The sequence below is a fragment of the Oryx dammah genome, unplaced genomic scaffold (genome assembly GCF_014754425.2).
Source record: "Oryx dammah isolate SB20612 unplaced genomic scaffold, SCBI_Odam_1.1 HiC_scaffold_28, whole genome shotgun sequence".
Lineage (NCBI taxonomy): Eukaryota > Metazoa > Chordata > Mammalia > Artiodactyla > Bovidae > Oryx > Oryx dammah.
In genome coordinates this window covers 8235259-8249409 of record NW_024070212.1, presented here as the reverse complement: position 1 = coordinate 8249409, position 14151 = coordinate 8235259, and the positions used below count along the sequence as shown (strand labels likewise).

Here is a 14151-nt window from a genome sequence, read left to right as displayed (position 1 = left end):
AGAGAATTCCAGAAAAAACATCTGCTTCTGCTTCATTGACTACGCTAAAGCCTTTGACTTCGAGGAACACAACAAACTGTGGGAAATTCTTCAAGAGATGGGAATACCAGACCACCTTACCTGCCTCCTGCGAAACCCATAAGCAGATCAAGAAGCAAGTTAGAAGCAGACAAGGAACAGTGGACTGGTTCCAAATTGGGAAAGGAGTATGTCAAGACTATATATTGTCACCCTTCTAATTTAACTTAAATGCAGAGTATGTCATGAGAAATGCTAGGCTGGATGAATGATAAGCTAGAATCAAGATTGCCAGAGAAATATCAATAACCTCAGATAAGCAAATGACACCACCCTTGTAGCAGAAAGTGAAGAGGAATCAAAGAGCCTCTTGATGAAGGTGAAAGAGGAGAGTGAAAAAACTGGCTTAAAACTCAACATTCAAAAAATTAAGATCACGGCATCAGGTCCCATCACTTCATGCAAATAGATGGGGAAACAGTGGAAACAGTGAGAAACTTTACTTTTGGGGGCTCCAAAATCACTGCAGATGGTGACTGCAGCCATGAAATTAAAAGATGCTTGTCCTTGGAAGAAAATCTATGACAAACCTAGAAAAAGCAGAGACATCACTTTGCCCACAAAGGTCCATGTAGTCAAAGCTATGGTTTTTCCAGAAGTCATGAATGGATTTGAGAGTTGGACCATAAAGAAGGCTGAACACTGAGGAAGTGATGCTTTTGAACTGTGGTGTTGGAGAAGACTCTTGAGAGTACCGTGGACTGCAAGGAGATCAAACTAGTCAATCCTAAAGGAAATCAACCGTGAATATTCACTGGAAGGATTAGGGCTGAAGCTGAAGCTCCATTATTTTGGCCACCTGATGGAAAGATGACTCCCAGGAAAAGACCCTGATGCTGGAAAAGATTGAGGGCAGAAGGAGAAGGGGACAGCAGAGGACAAGATGGTTGGATGGCATCACTGATTCAATGGACATGAGTTTGAGCAAGCTCTGGGAGACGCTGAAGGACAGAGTAGCCTGGCGTGCTACCGTCCGTGGGCTTACAAAGAGTCAGACACAACTGATCAACTGAACGTCAGCATCGTCATCTCACCAGCTGTCTGTTTCACACATAATAGTGTGTATACATCAGTGCTACTTTCCCCATTCTTTCCACTCTCTCCTTTCCCCACTGTGTCCGTAAGTCCATTCTCGACATCTGTGTTTCCATTTGTTATTTTTTATTTACTTTTTATTATTTGGCCTTGCAACGCAGCATGTGGAAACTTAGTTCCCTGACTAGAGACTGAATCCACACCAGCTGCTTTGGAAGCAAGGAGTCTAAACCACTGGACCACTAGGCAAGTCCTAGCTTTGCAGGATCTTAGTTCCTCAAACAGTGAAAATGTCAAGTCCTAACCACCGGGTCGCCAGGGAATTCCCAGTATATTTTTAACTAGACTGGGAACGATTCTTTTGACTGTAAATTTTATGAAACCTAAATGCAACATCAACAATTCTAATGAATATGTAGCATACAAATTGAGCAGAGCTTTATGTGAGTATTAGATACACAGTAGATTTTGAAGACTAAGCAAGAGAATAAATTTTTTACATTGACTACATATTGAAATGATAATATTTTGGCTACACACATATTAAAATTAATTTCACCTTCTCTTTTTACTTTTTTACAGAGTTAATAGAAAAATTTAAATTACATATGCAGTTTGCATTATGCTTCTATTGGACAGTGCTGCTGTAAGGTATATACCTTTAATTTACTATTTAAAATTAATTAGGGCTTAAACTGAAGCTACACATTAATTTGTCAATTTTTGCCTGATAAAAGCATAAATGAAGACTACCCCAAAGTTTTGTTGTCTAGTTTGTTTCTTGGTTGACTTATTCCAGAAGGCTCCTCCTGACTACTATATAAATCTCTATTCCACAAATTCTCTTTGAATCAGCTTTACTATCCACTAGATTCCTCATTAATGAGTTAAATAAACATCTGACACATGTTCACTTTACAGTCATATGAATCATATTTTGAACTTTTTTAAAATTACACTTTGGCAGAGCCCACTGGCAAGGTTCTCCATGACAGATCACTTCTTTAATAGAAAAAACTATAATCTACTACATCATTCAAATAAAATTTCTAAAAGGAAAAGCACTTTACAACCTTGCTACTTAAGAAAATTATTTTGATTCATCCAAATCATCTACCAACATGGCTTATAGACATTTTTCCACATAAATGTAATTATGATGGATGCTATTTTGTATTTTCAGTATGTGTATGTGCAAAAATCATAAACATTTTTGTGTTTATACATGTGCTTTGTAATTATCATTTTCAATAGCTGCATACTATTTCATTGGCCTTTGTGTTTTAACTCAACAATTTGTTTATTGTTGAGAATTTGGCTTCTTTCCAGGTTTTTACTCTTATAAATCATGCTTACAATGGATATCTTTCACATATATGTATATATATTTATACAGGCTTTTGCTTCTGTTTAATTGCTTCCTTAAGGCAGATTCCCATGAAAGGGATTACTGAACTTCAGGGTGTGAACAATTTTATAGCCACTGAAGTATGCTACTATAATGCATCCAGAAAAGTCTGTAACCATTTCCACCACCATCAACAGTCCATTAACTTTTTAGTTTTCCAAAAGTTCCCAGTCTTGGTGAAAGAATGTATTTTGAGGTCTCTTTATTTTGTTTTTACTATGAATTGATAGATGCAAAACAAGTCCTCAATTTAAATGCTTCTCATAGTGTCCTGTTTTCTTTCTTTTTTGATCAAAAGAAAAACCGATATTCTGGGGACACCTAACCTGAGAATAATTCTTAAAGTGGACCTACCACATAGCCCTCGGCTGTGTGAAGCCAACTGAATGTATAACCAATTGAATGTGTAACCACACTCTGCTCGACCCATGACAGGCCAGTGAATACAGAGATAAGGTGTTGAGGCAAGGAATACAACTTTATTCAGAAAGCTGGCTGACTGCAAGAAGATGGCAGACTAACGTCTTAAAGTAACCATCTTCTGGATGCCAGGTTCTTTTATAGAGCCAGACGGAGAGAAGCAATCAGGAACTAATGTCAAAAGGCAGCATAGAGACTTCCCTGGTGGTCTAGTGGCTAAAACTCTGTGCTCCCAATGCCAGGGGCCTAGGTTTAGTCCCTGGTCAGGGAACTGGATCCCACATGCTGCAACTAAGACCTGGTACAGCCAAATAAATAAATATTGAAAAATTGAAAGGCTGAATAGAGAGGGAGAGGCAATGAAAAAGTAAAGTAGAAAGGGTCTTCAGTCTTGCAAAACATCTCTGGGAAGGGCCAGCCTTTGGAAGGGGTGTGTTAATCTCTTCTTTTTTGCATCCATTCACAGGTGGGCACCATCAGATTATCTCTCTATGAGCTGAACAAGCTAAAGGCAAAGTAGAAAAAGAAAGATATACCCATTTGAATGTAGAGTTCCAAAGAATAGCAAGGAGAGATAAGAAAGCCATCTTAACGATCAATGCAAAGAAATAGAGTAAAACAATAGAATGAGAAAGACTAGCAATCTCTTCAAGAAAATTAGAGATACCAAGGGAACATTTCATGCAAAGATGGGCACAATAAAGGACAGAAACGGTATGGACCTAAAAGAAGCAGAAGATATTAAGAAGAGGTGGCAAGAATACACAAAGAACTGTACAAAAAAATCTTAATGACCCAGGTACCATGATGGTTTTATCACTCACCTAGAGCCATATATCCTGGAGTGAGAAGTTAAGTGGACTTTCGGAAGCATCACTATGAACAAAGCTAATGGATATGATGGAATTCTAGGAGAGCTATTTCAAATCTTAAAAGATGATGCTGTGAAAGTGTTGCACTCAATATGCCAGCAAATTTGGAAAATTCAGCAGTAGCCACAGGACTGGAAAAGGTCAGTTTTCATTCCAGTACAAAAGAAAAGCAATGCTAAAGTATGTTCAAACTACCGCACGACTGCATTCATTTCACAGCTAGCAAAGTAATGCTCAAAATTCTGCAAGCCAGGCTTCAACAGTACATGAACCTCAAACTTCCAGATGTTCAAGCTGGATTTAGAAAACCCAGAGAAACCAGAGATCAAATTGCCAACATCCATCGGATGATCAAAAAAGCAAGAGAGTTCCAGAAAAACATCCACTTCTGCTTTATTGACTACACCAAAGCCTTTGACTGTGTGGATCACAACAAACTGTGGGAAATTCTTCAAGAGATGGGAATACCAGACCACCTGATCTGCCTCCTGAGAAATCTGTATGCAGGTTAAGAAGCAACAGTTAGAACTGGACATGGATCAATGGACTGGTTCCAAAACGGGAAAGGAGTCCACCAGAGCTGTATATTGTCACCCTGCTTATTTAGCTTATATGCAGAGTACATCATGCGAAATGCCAGGCGGGATGAAGTACAAGCTGGAATCAAGATTGCCGGAAGAACCCTCGACCCTGCCGCCAGCAAGCAGAAGGAAGGGCCAACATGCCAGAGACAGCCGGGGGGAGCTGAGGTCGCCCTACACGGTCGCCCCCTTCGTCTCCTGAGATGTCAGGAAGTTAGGAGGCCACCCGTGTCCCCAGCACGGGCCTCCTGGCACCAGGGGTCCCTAGCCCTGGAGCTCAGAGGTAAGAAGATGCTGACAGGTGCTCAGCGAGATGCTCCCCCACCCCTCAGGCTCCCTTCCCATCCTCCTATTTTTCCTCCTCCCCAATGTCCCAGTGGAGCCCCACCCCCCACCCTCACCCTGACCCCATTTCCAGCACCTGAGTGTGACTGCTTGTCCCCCCCGTGTAGCCCTATCCAGGGGTACCCTCATGGGGCCCCCTCTGCTTTTTCTGCTGAAGTCCGAGGCCTTTGGGGAGCCCACCTGGAGCCCAGCTGACCGCTATCTGTGAGGGGTAAGCAAGACAGCACCAACTGGTTGCTGTGGAGGGCTGGCCTGTGTGATGCCATCCACAGCTCGTAACAGACCCCTGGACTGCTGTGGACCTGTGTGGGTGTGAGGTGGAGATGCTGGAGGAGGTGCCTGCGGCTGGCAGCAGTCCTCTGTGCCAGTACTTCTTTGAAACCCACTGTAAGGCTGCCAACACTGAGGAAGATGGCCCTGGTGGGGAGGGAGTAGGCTGCTGGAATGTGGGCCAGAGGCACTGGGTGTCTGAGTATAAAGCCAAGCAGTCCTACCTGTGGGCATTGACCACTGATGCCCAGGGCTGGCTGGCGATGGATTTGAATTGATACTGCCTATGTCTACATGCTCCTAAGCTGGACTGGCCAGGCCTGAGACCCATGCCCTGGAATTGGGCAGATAGAGGAAGAAGGAGCCGGATGCTGAAAAACCTCAGGAGTGATCTGGCTGCTCTGGGCCTCAGTCTAGGAACTTGTCAAATGGTCACAAAAATCATTGAGAGTTCACTCTGGGCAAGACAGATGGTGAAACCAAATGGGGTTTTGAAGGATGAATAGGAGTTACCCTGAATGAACTTGAGGGTAAAAATGACGATGATGATAGCCAAAAAAAAAAAAGAAGATTGCTGGAAAAAATGTCAATAACCTCAGATATGCAGATAACACCACCCTTATGGCAGAAAGAGCCTTTTGATGAAAGAGAAAAGTGAAAAAGCTGGCTTAAAATTCAACATTCAAAAAACAAACACCATGGCACTCTGTCCCATCAGTTCATGGCAAATAGATATGGAAACAGTGGCAGACTTTATTTTCTGGGGCTCCAAAATCACTGCAGATGTGACTGCAGCCATGAGATTAAAAGACACTTGCTCCTTGGAAAAAATCTATGATCAACATAGACAGCATATGAAAAAGTAGAGATATTACTTTGCCAACAAAGATCTGTCTAGTCAAAGCTATGGTTTTTCCAGTAGTCACGTATGGAGGTGAAAGTTGGCCTATCAAGAAAGCTGAGTGCCAAAGAACTGATGCTTTTGAACTGTGGTGCTGGAGAAGACTTGAGAGTCCCTTGGACTGCAAGGAGATCCAACCAGTCCATCCTAAAGGAGATCAGTCCTGGGTATTTGTTGGAAGGACTGATGCTGAAGCTGAAGCTCCAGTACTTTGGCCATCTGATGCAAAGAGCTGACTCATTGGAAAAGACCTTGATGCTGGGAAAGATTGAAGGCAGGAGGAGAAAGGGACGACAGAGGATGAGATGGTTAGATGGCATCACCAACTTGATGCACATGAGTTTGAGCAAGCTCAGGGAATTGGTGATGGACAGGGAAGCTTGGTGTGCTGCAGTCCATGGGGTCACAAAGAGTCAGACATGACTGAGCAGCTGAACTGAACTGAACTAGTGACTTCATTTAATCATAATTGTTACTGAACTCAGGTTCAATGGTTCACCACTTGAAAGCCAATATTTAGGAGACAAGTGCTGGTTAGAAAGGAAAGTTTACTTTATTCAGGAGGTCAGCAACGTAGGGAGAAGGTGGACTCCTATCCAAGAACCAACTCATAAATTCTGTTTGACCAGGAAAGTTTTTAAAGGAAGAGAGGGGAAGCTTATCTCAGTTAATCATTTGGAAAGGGGGGTCAGAGTCTTTGTTATCTTCCACTGTGTGCAGACTTTCTCCTGACTGGTTGGTAGGAAGGTAGCAAGGCAGTGTTCCAGGAATCTTTTACTCAGTCTGAAGTTATCATCCTCCACCTCGGTGGGGACTTTAGTTCCTGCAGAAGAACTCAAAGATATTGTTGTATATGTCACCTGAGTAGAAACCAGGTCCCTGTTTTATCACTGCACTATAGTTTCTTGACCATTCTGAGGCAGGAAATAGATAGGTAAACCCCTGGGTAAGGTGATAGAAGATTCATTCTCTGTGGGCTGAAACTCCAAGAGGAAAATAGCAGGGCGTTTCAGAGAAGAGGCTAGGCCTTGCCCAGACCACGTATTTCTCATTCTCGAAGACAGGACATCTCCCTGACCATGCATGTCCTTGGAGGTCAAAAGGGAAGTGATGCCAACTGACGCCAGGCTACCCATAGGCCTCTGGCAGTAGAATCCATCTTGGCTAAGAGACGCATGCACACATATGGGAGGATCCTGAGACATACCAAATATGGACTCTGAGCCAGGCAAATCAAAATGATAAGCTTAAGAAAAACCAGAGAGATGCTCCACAAAAGTGATTTAAACGACCACAAGGGCAAGACTCAGGGACTTTCTCTCTGAGCTCACCTTTGTGTCTATCCACACATATGAAATTTTTTCCACCTAGTAAATACTCTACTTGCTTCACTACTTTCTGCCTTTATGGGAATTCTTTTCTGCAAAGCCAAAGAGCCAGGGCTTTGTCGCTGACCATGGGCCTGGTGGGTAGGATTTGGTGTTTTCACTGCCATAACCCAACTCACTCTCTGGCCAGGAAACCAAAGGCCCACTTCAAGCTGCTTCAGGTTGAGGCTACCTAAGATCAGTTCCTCTTTTCATTCCCCATTGCCTCACTATTTTGATTAACAACTGTTTGAATTTACCCTTTGATAATCAGGGAAGGTCTAGGAGGCTGAAGCTTCTTTCCTACATACAAGAAACTGAAGACATGCAAAAGATTTGTACCAGGGGAGGTTCCGATAGGGTTCTGTTCAGTTTTATAATCACTTCTTTAAAGGCCTCATGCACAAATATAAACATAAACCATGTTTATGTTTGATTGACAACTTAGATGTCAAGTTCTAAACTGGGTTAGAACTTCGGTTTATGAATTGGATGGGCAGGTAGGGGCAGGCAGACACAGTTCTGCCTTTAATGGTAGTGTTAGCAATATTTGTTACAATTTGCAGAAATAAAAGTTTCAAAACTGGTAATGTTAAAGCTCCTAGAAGGATGGTGCTTAAAAAAAAAAAATCACAATTCAAATAAGCAATGTAAGAGCAGAAAAAATTTCCCAGCCTCCTATTGCAGGAGAGTGGGGCACAGGAGGATGGTCACATCCCAGTTCTTGTGACAGCCACCAAGTGCGTGTTCTTGGTTTCATGAAACAAAGAATTCAAGAGCAAAAAATAGTAAAGTGAAAAAGGTTTACTTAGGGAGGAAACACACTTCGTTGACAGAGTGTAGGCCATCTGTTGACAGAGTGTAGGCCATCTCAGAAGGCAAAAGAGGCAAAAAAAGGCACCAGGGTATGCTGCTGCTGCTGCTGCTAAGTCACTTCAGTTGTGTCCGACTCTGCGCGACCCCATAGACAGCAGCCCACCAGGCTCCCTCGTCCCTGGGATTCTCCAGGCAAGAACACTGGAGTGGGTTGCCATTTCCTTCTCCAGTGCATGAAAGTGAAAAGTGAAAGTGAAGTCGCTCAGTCACATCCGACTCTTAGCGACCCCATGGACTGCGGCCCACCAGGCTCCTCCATCCATGGGATTCCCCAGGCAAGAGTACTGGAGTGGGGTATGCTAACCTTATCCTAATCTGAGTTCAAGTCCTAATATGAGTTGTATGGTTTCAATAGTCCTGAATATGGGATTGCCAGTTTTTTTAAGGGTGGGTAATTTCACAGGCTAATGAGTGGGAAGAGTATTCCATCTCTTTTGGGAAGGGGTGGGGATTTTCAGGAACTGAACCACGGCACCTGTGGATGTGTCATTTAGCACGTTGATGTGCTACAATAAGCGTATAGTGAGGCTCAAGATCTAGTAGATGACTCATCTGCCATCTTATGCCTAGTTGGTTCTAATCAGTTTAAGTCGCATGTGTTCTCAGGGTATTTCATTCTTTTAAAGTTTGTGCCCTGCCCTTTCCTGTCTCAGTTCTATGTTATTTGACTGGTCTAATAATTAAACTATATAAAACAGATTAATAGAGGAAAAACAAACAAAATTACATATCTCCAGGAGCACGTGAAGATATGAAGAATCAAAGGCAGCCAGGTAACTGAAGCTTATATAATATCCTGAGCTAAAAAAAGGGGTAGAGATCTAGAGATACAAAAGCGTGAACGAGGAAGGACAAAAAAAGCATTGTTCACCACCCAGTTCTACATTGTCATAACCCTCTATAGTTGCCCACCAACAGGGTGAAGAACAGAGTGAGGCTTTCTGTGCTTTGGCCTAACAGCTGTTTATGAAACTGAGCAAGACCCTGAGGGGCTCCTGGTCTTGGAAGCCTTTCCGTGTCTCCTAGTCTTTGTAAGGAACAGACTCCAGCCTCCATGAGCTTCCCTGAGTTCCAAAGGACAGACTCAAACAGTTGCTAATCTGGGAAGGAGAGGATGTAAAGACATGGGAGGAACAGCCAAGAATCAACAGTGTAGCCTTGGGGCAGGGGCACATAACAATATCTTTATGCTCTTTATAGAAATAAAAACACCAACAGATGAAAGAGGTATGTATGCTTGACTGCATGTATTCCCTAGACAAAAAAAAAAAAAAAATTTGTATGTATACTGGTTCCTCCTCTACCACTTCTAAGTTCTGAGCTTCATTAAGTCCTGAGATGAGGTGTATGATCTCAACAAAAGACTGTGTGTTCAAGTCCGAATATGAGTTGTACGATTTAGCTACTACTTGCCTGTCTCCTCCTTTAGCAATACTCAGCCTACCAATCCTCTATCCAAATTACCTTTCTGAAACAGGAGGGAAGGGGTCAGGGTAGAGTCTTTAAAAGAATGACATGGCCCAGGGACAAGACATAAACTGATTAGAACAAAATAGGTCAAGGTGGAAGATGCATCAACTCCCACTAGACCTTGGGCCTCAGAGTAAGTTCATGGTAACACATCAGCAAACTAAGTGATACACCCACCAGTATCATGACAGTTTCAATGCCAACCATCAAAAATCAGTGAACAGAGGGCGTGGACGGCCCCTGGCGGCCACGGGCAGAGACTGCGGCCGGGCGAGTGGCGCAGGACCGTCGGTGGCCACGGGACCAGGGCAAGCATGTAGCGGCAGCGGGCGGCGCGGCGCTCCTGGGGCTGGCCAGGCCGCGGGGGGCCGCTCGCGGAGACATGGAGGAAGAGGGCAAGAAGGGCAAGAAGCGCGAGCGGGGGAGGAAGGAGTCACGCCTTTCCACCCCTTCCGGTCAGTGACTCTCCTGCAAACGTAGGCTCTCCACATGGCCTTCCTGGCGGGTGAGTGACCAGGGGCTGCAGAGGAGCTGGCCCCGGTTATGGGCCAGAAAATTTTCTAGGAGCCAGCTGTGTCCTTCAGTTGAAGATTACTCATCACAAGGGGCCCCATTTCAAAAGGACAGGACTCATCGAGCTTCCAGAGAACCAATAGACCAGAGTGGATTTCATATAAAGTGCGCAGCCTGGAATTGTGTCGCCTGGAATTGTGAAAAGAGTAGAGATAAGAAAACCCATGAGAAGGTGACAGAGAGGCGCCCTTTGCACACTGTGGTGCTGTCCCTGCCCGAGCACGTCGAGCCCGACAGACTGCTGAGCAACTATATCGAGAAGGAGGTGAAGTATTTAGGTCAGTTAACGTCCATGCCAGGATACCTGAATCCTTCCAGTAGGACCAAAATCCCGCATTTCATAGACAGTGCAAAGAGACCCCACCAGCTCCCCACACACCTGACCCAGGAGCATGACACTGTGATCAGTCTGTCTGCCTACAACGTCAAGCTGGCTGGGAGGGACAGGGAGGACACTATCCTCAGGGTTCTATCCATGACATTGCCGCCGTGTCCTACGTACGAGATGACGCCTCACACCTGGTGGTCCTGAAGACAGCCCAGGACCCCAGCATCTCCCCCAGCCAGAGTTTGTGTGCAGAAAGTTCCCGAGGCCTCACCACAGGCTCCGTGTCGGAGAGTGGAGTGGTGTCTGTGTAGGCATGCTGCCTGGTGATCCTGGCCACAGAGAGCAAGGTCGCCGCGGAAGAGCTGTGCTCCCTGCTTGGCCAGGTCTTCCAGATTGTGTACAGAGTCCACCATTGACTTCCTGGACAGAGCCATATTTGATGGGGCCTCGACACCCACCCACCACCTATCCCTTCACAGTGATGACTCTTCCACAAAGGTGGACATGAAGGAGCCATATGAGACGGAAGCCAGCACTTTCTCCTTCCCCGAGCGTGCACATGCAGGCTGCGTCTCACCCTTGTCCTTCTGCATGCAGAGGACACCCCACGCCAAGACGGTCAGCGAGAGTGAGCTGAGCGCCACGGCTGCAGAGTTTCTGCAGGACCACATGCTCACGCTGCGCACCAAGCTGTCGTCGCAGGAGATCCAGCAGTTTGCAGCGCTGCTGCACGAGTACCCTGACGGCGCCTCGGTGCACGAGTTCTGCATCAACCTACGGCAGCTCTATGGGGACAGCCAAGTTCCTGCTGCTCGGTCTGCGGCCCTTCATCCCTGAGAAAGACAGCCAGCACTTCGAGAACTTCTTGGAGACCATTGGGCTGAAGGATGGCCATGGGATCATCACGGACAGCTTTGGCAGGTACCTCCGGGCCACGAGCTCCACCTCCACCTCCACCTCCAACGGGAACAGGACCGCAGGCAGCTCTGACAACCAGTCCGCGCCCTCGGAGTGAGACAAGTGGGACCGCGTGATTTTGGACGTCAGCAATGACATCGAGGCGCTGGGCTGCAGCATGGGTCAGGACTCAGCCTGATGGCCCCGGGGCCCCTTCCAGTCACCCTCCTGGGCCCCGGACATAGGTGGCTCTACCGTGAAGGAGGCACCCCGGTGCCGGGGCAGAAAGTCAAGCTGCACCCACCTGCATGCCCACCTGCCTCGGGAGGGGGTCCTGTCAGCCAGACCCTGGACAGCTGTCATTTTGCACACGACATTTCTATTGAAACTCTCAGAGACCTTAAAAGAAGTTTACTGCAATGTGAAGAAAAAAAAAAAATCAGTGAACAGTGGCCTAATTCCTGGAAATCTCCACCCCTTCTCTAAAATAGTTGAAATAATCCTCCCCCTCATTAGTCTATGAAATTACCCTACCCATAAAAACTAACCTCTCCATATTTGGGGCCCTCTTACCTTCTGAGATAGCCCACAGTATGTCAGTGAAGTGTGTTTCTACCGAATTTGTTCTTGCTTTTTAAGACATACCTCATCTTGTCTATGAAATATGTATCTGTCTAAATAAATCCATTCTTTACCTATCACTTTGTCTCTGATTAGACTTTTTTCTGCAACAAGACAAAAAGGACCTGAGTTCACTGAATCCTGAGACCAGGTGTGTGATCTCAATTAAAAGACAGTGGGTTGAAGTCTTAATATGAGATTGTACAGTTTCAAAAGTCCTAAGTAAGCCCCTGATTATGTAACCAAGCCAGATCATATGGGACCTTCTCAGTTCCCCCGCAATTCTGTTTTTTCTCCCCTCTGAAGTATCTAGATAATGGTATCTAATGCATATTTCCTAAGTTTTTCAGCTGATAAAACTGCCACCAAATGGATGAAATTAACTATTAATACTTGATGATCATGAGCAGGAGCTTGCTTCTAGTGCCCAAGGATTGATCATCATCAACCAATCAGAGAATTGTGCAGGAGCTGATCACATACCCTAGGACACCTCTTCCTCCCCTTGCCTTTAAAAATGCTTTGCTGAAACCCTTCAGGGAGTTTGGAGTTTTTGAACACAAGCCGCTTGTTCTTGCTCAGCCCTCTGTCAACTACAAATTGGCAGTTGTTGGGTGGGTGCTTGCCATCTGCCTGTACAAGGATTAAATCATATGCTGCTACACCTGTTGATTTTCAACACCCTCTGAAAGGAGATCAGGGTAGAGAGCAGAAATTGTTGCAGGTAAGAGCCTTGACTCCATGCTGGATCTCTTTGACTTTAACCTTTATTTTTTTGTTTTGTTTTGTTTTTGTTATTATAATCATACATAATGGCCTTCCTAAAAGGACCCCACCCCTCTGCTGGACTGTTAAACTAAAGTGCCTTTGCTCAGCACACAGAAATATAACCTGACTCTGCACACCTGCGCCTAATGGCTGCAAGAAACAAGGTATTAACATATCCCTTCCCCAATACTGGTCATTCCCAGACATGATTTGTAAGACTGATGGCCCTTTTTATTTTACTTCCTCATCCCATCTCTCTCTCATTCTATAAAAGAAAATGGCATCCAGACCGTGATAAGATAGTTATTTCTAGACATTAGTCTGCCATCTTCCCAGTCGGCTGGCTTTCTGAAGAAAGTCGTATTTCTTGCCTCAACATCTCCTCTCTCAGCTAATTGGCCTGTCATGTGGCAAGCAGACAAAATGTGGATTCGGTAACAAAATGAGGCATTCTGTGCTTGGGGGGAAAAACTAATAAGACAGGGCTTCAGATAGGTAGATATTTTCAGGAGCCTTTTTTTTTTTTTTTGGTTGTGCTTCTTGATACACAGGTTTTTCTCTAGTTGCAGCGAGTGAGCTCCTCTCTAGCTGTGGTGTGATAGCTTCTCTTGGTAGCGGACTCTCTTGTTGCAGAGCATGGACTCTAGGGCTCTTGGGCTTCAGTAGTCACAGCGCATGGGCTCAGCAGTTTCAGGTCCCAGACTCTAGAGCACAGGCTCAGTGGTTACGGTGCACAGACTTAGTTGCTCTGTGGCATGCAGGATCTTCCCAGACGAGGGATCAAACCCACGTCTCCTGCACTGGCAGGTGGACTCTGCCACTGAGCCACCAGGGAAGGCCTAGGAGCCCATTTTTTGAGCCTAATTCTTGTGTCTCCTCTCTGGAAAAGTATTAAAATCCATGGTGACAACTCTTCCTGACGACTAGCAAAAGTATCACAAGACTAGTAGAAACCTTATGGGAAGTATGTGCTTGGTTGATTCCCCCTTTACCAAAATTACATATATACTATTTTTCCCTCCTACATCTTGGGAGTAGTTTCTCAGAGGTATCTGAGATGCCATCTCCCAGGCTGCAGTCCTCGTTTTGCCCCAAATAAAACTTGACTCACAACTCTCATATTGTGCTTTTTCTTAAGTTGACACCTCCAATAAACCTTTCTGTGCACTAAACTCATTTTTGTTTATTTGCCCTAGAGGTAGGACATACATGGGCCCAGGCTCAACAGTTTCTCCCCTGTGGACAGAAATTTCATAATAGCAGAAACTCTATAAAAACAGGATGATGGAGGAGGCTGGGCCCTGTAAAGATGAGAGATGGAAGACCACATTCCTCATTCTA

The 14151-nt window shown here is 45.0% G+C and overlaps 2 pseudogenes; both read left to right on the top strand.

Annotated features, from left to right (window-relative positions):
* The first annotated feature begins 4707 nt into the window (after positions 1-4707).
* Positions 4708-5333, top strand: LOC120855565 (annotated as a pseudogene).
* A 4672-nt stretch (positions 5334-10005) lies between these two features.
* On the top strand, positions 10006-11620 carry LOC120855564 (annotated as a pseudogene).
* Positions 11621-14151: the final 2531 nt, after the last annotated feature.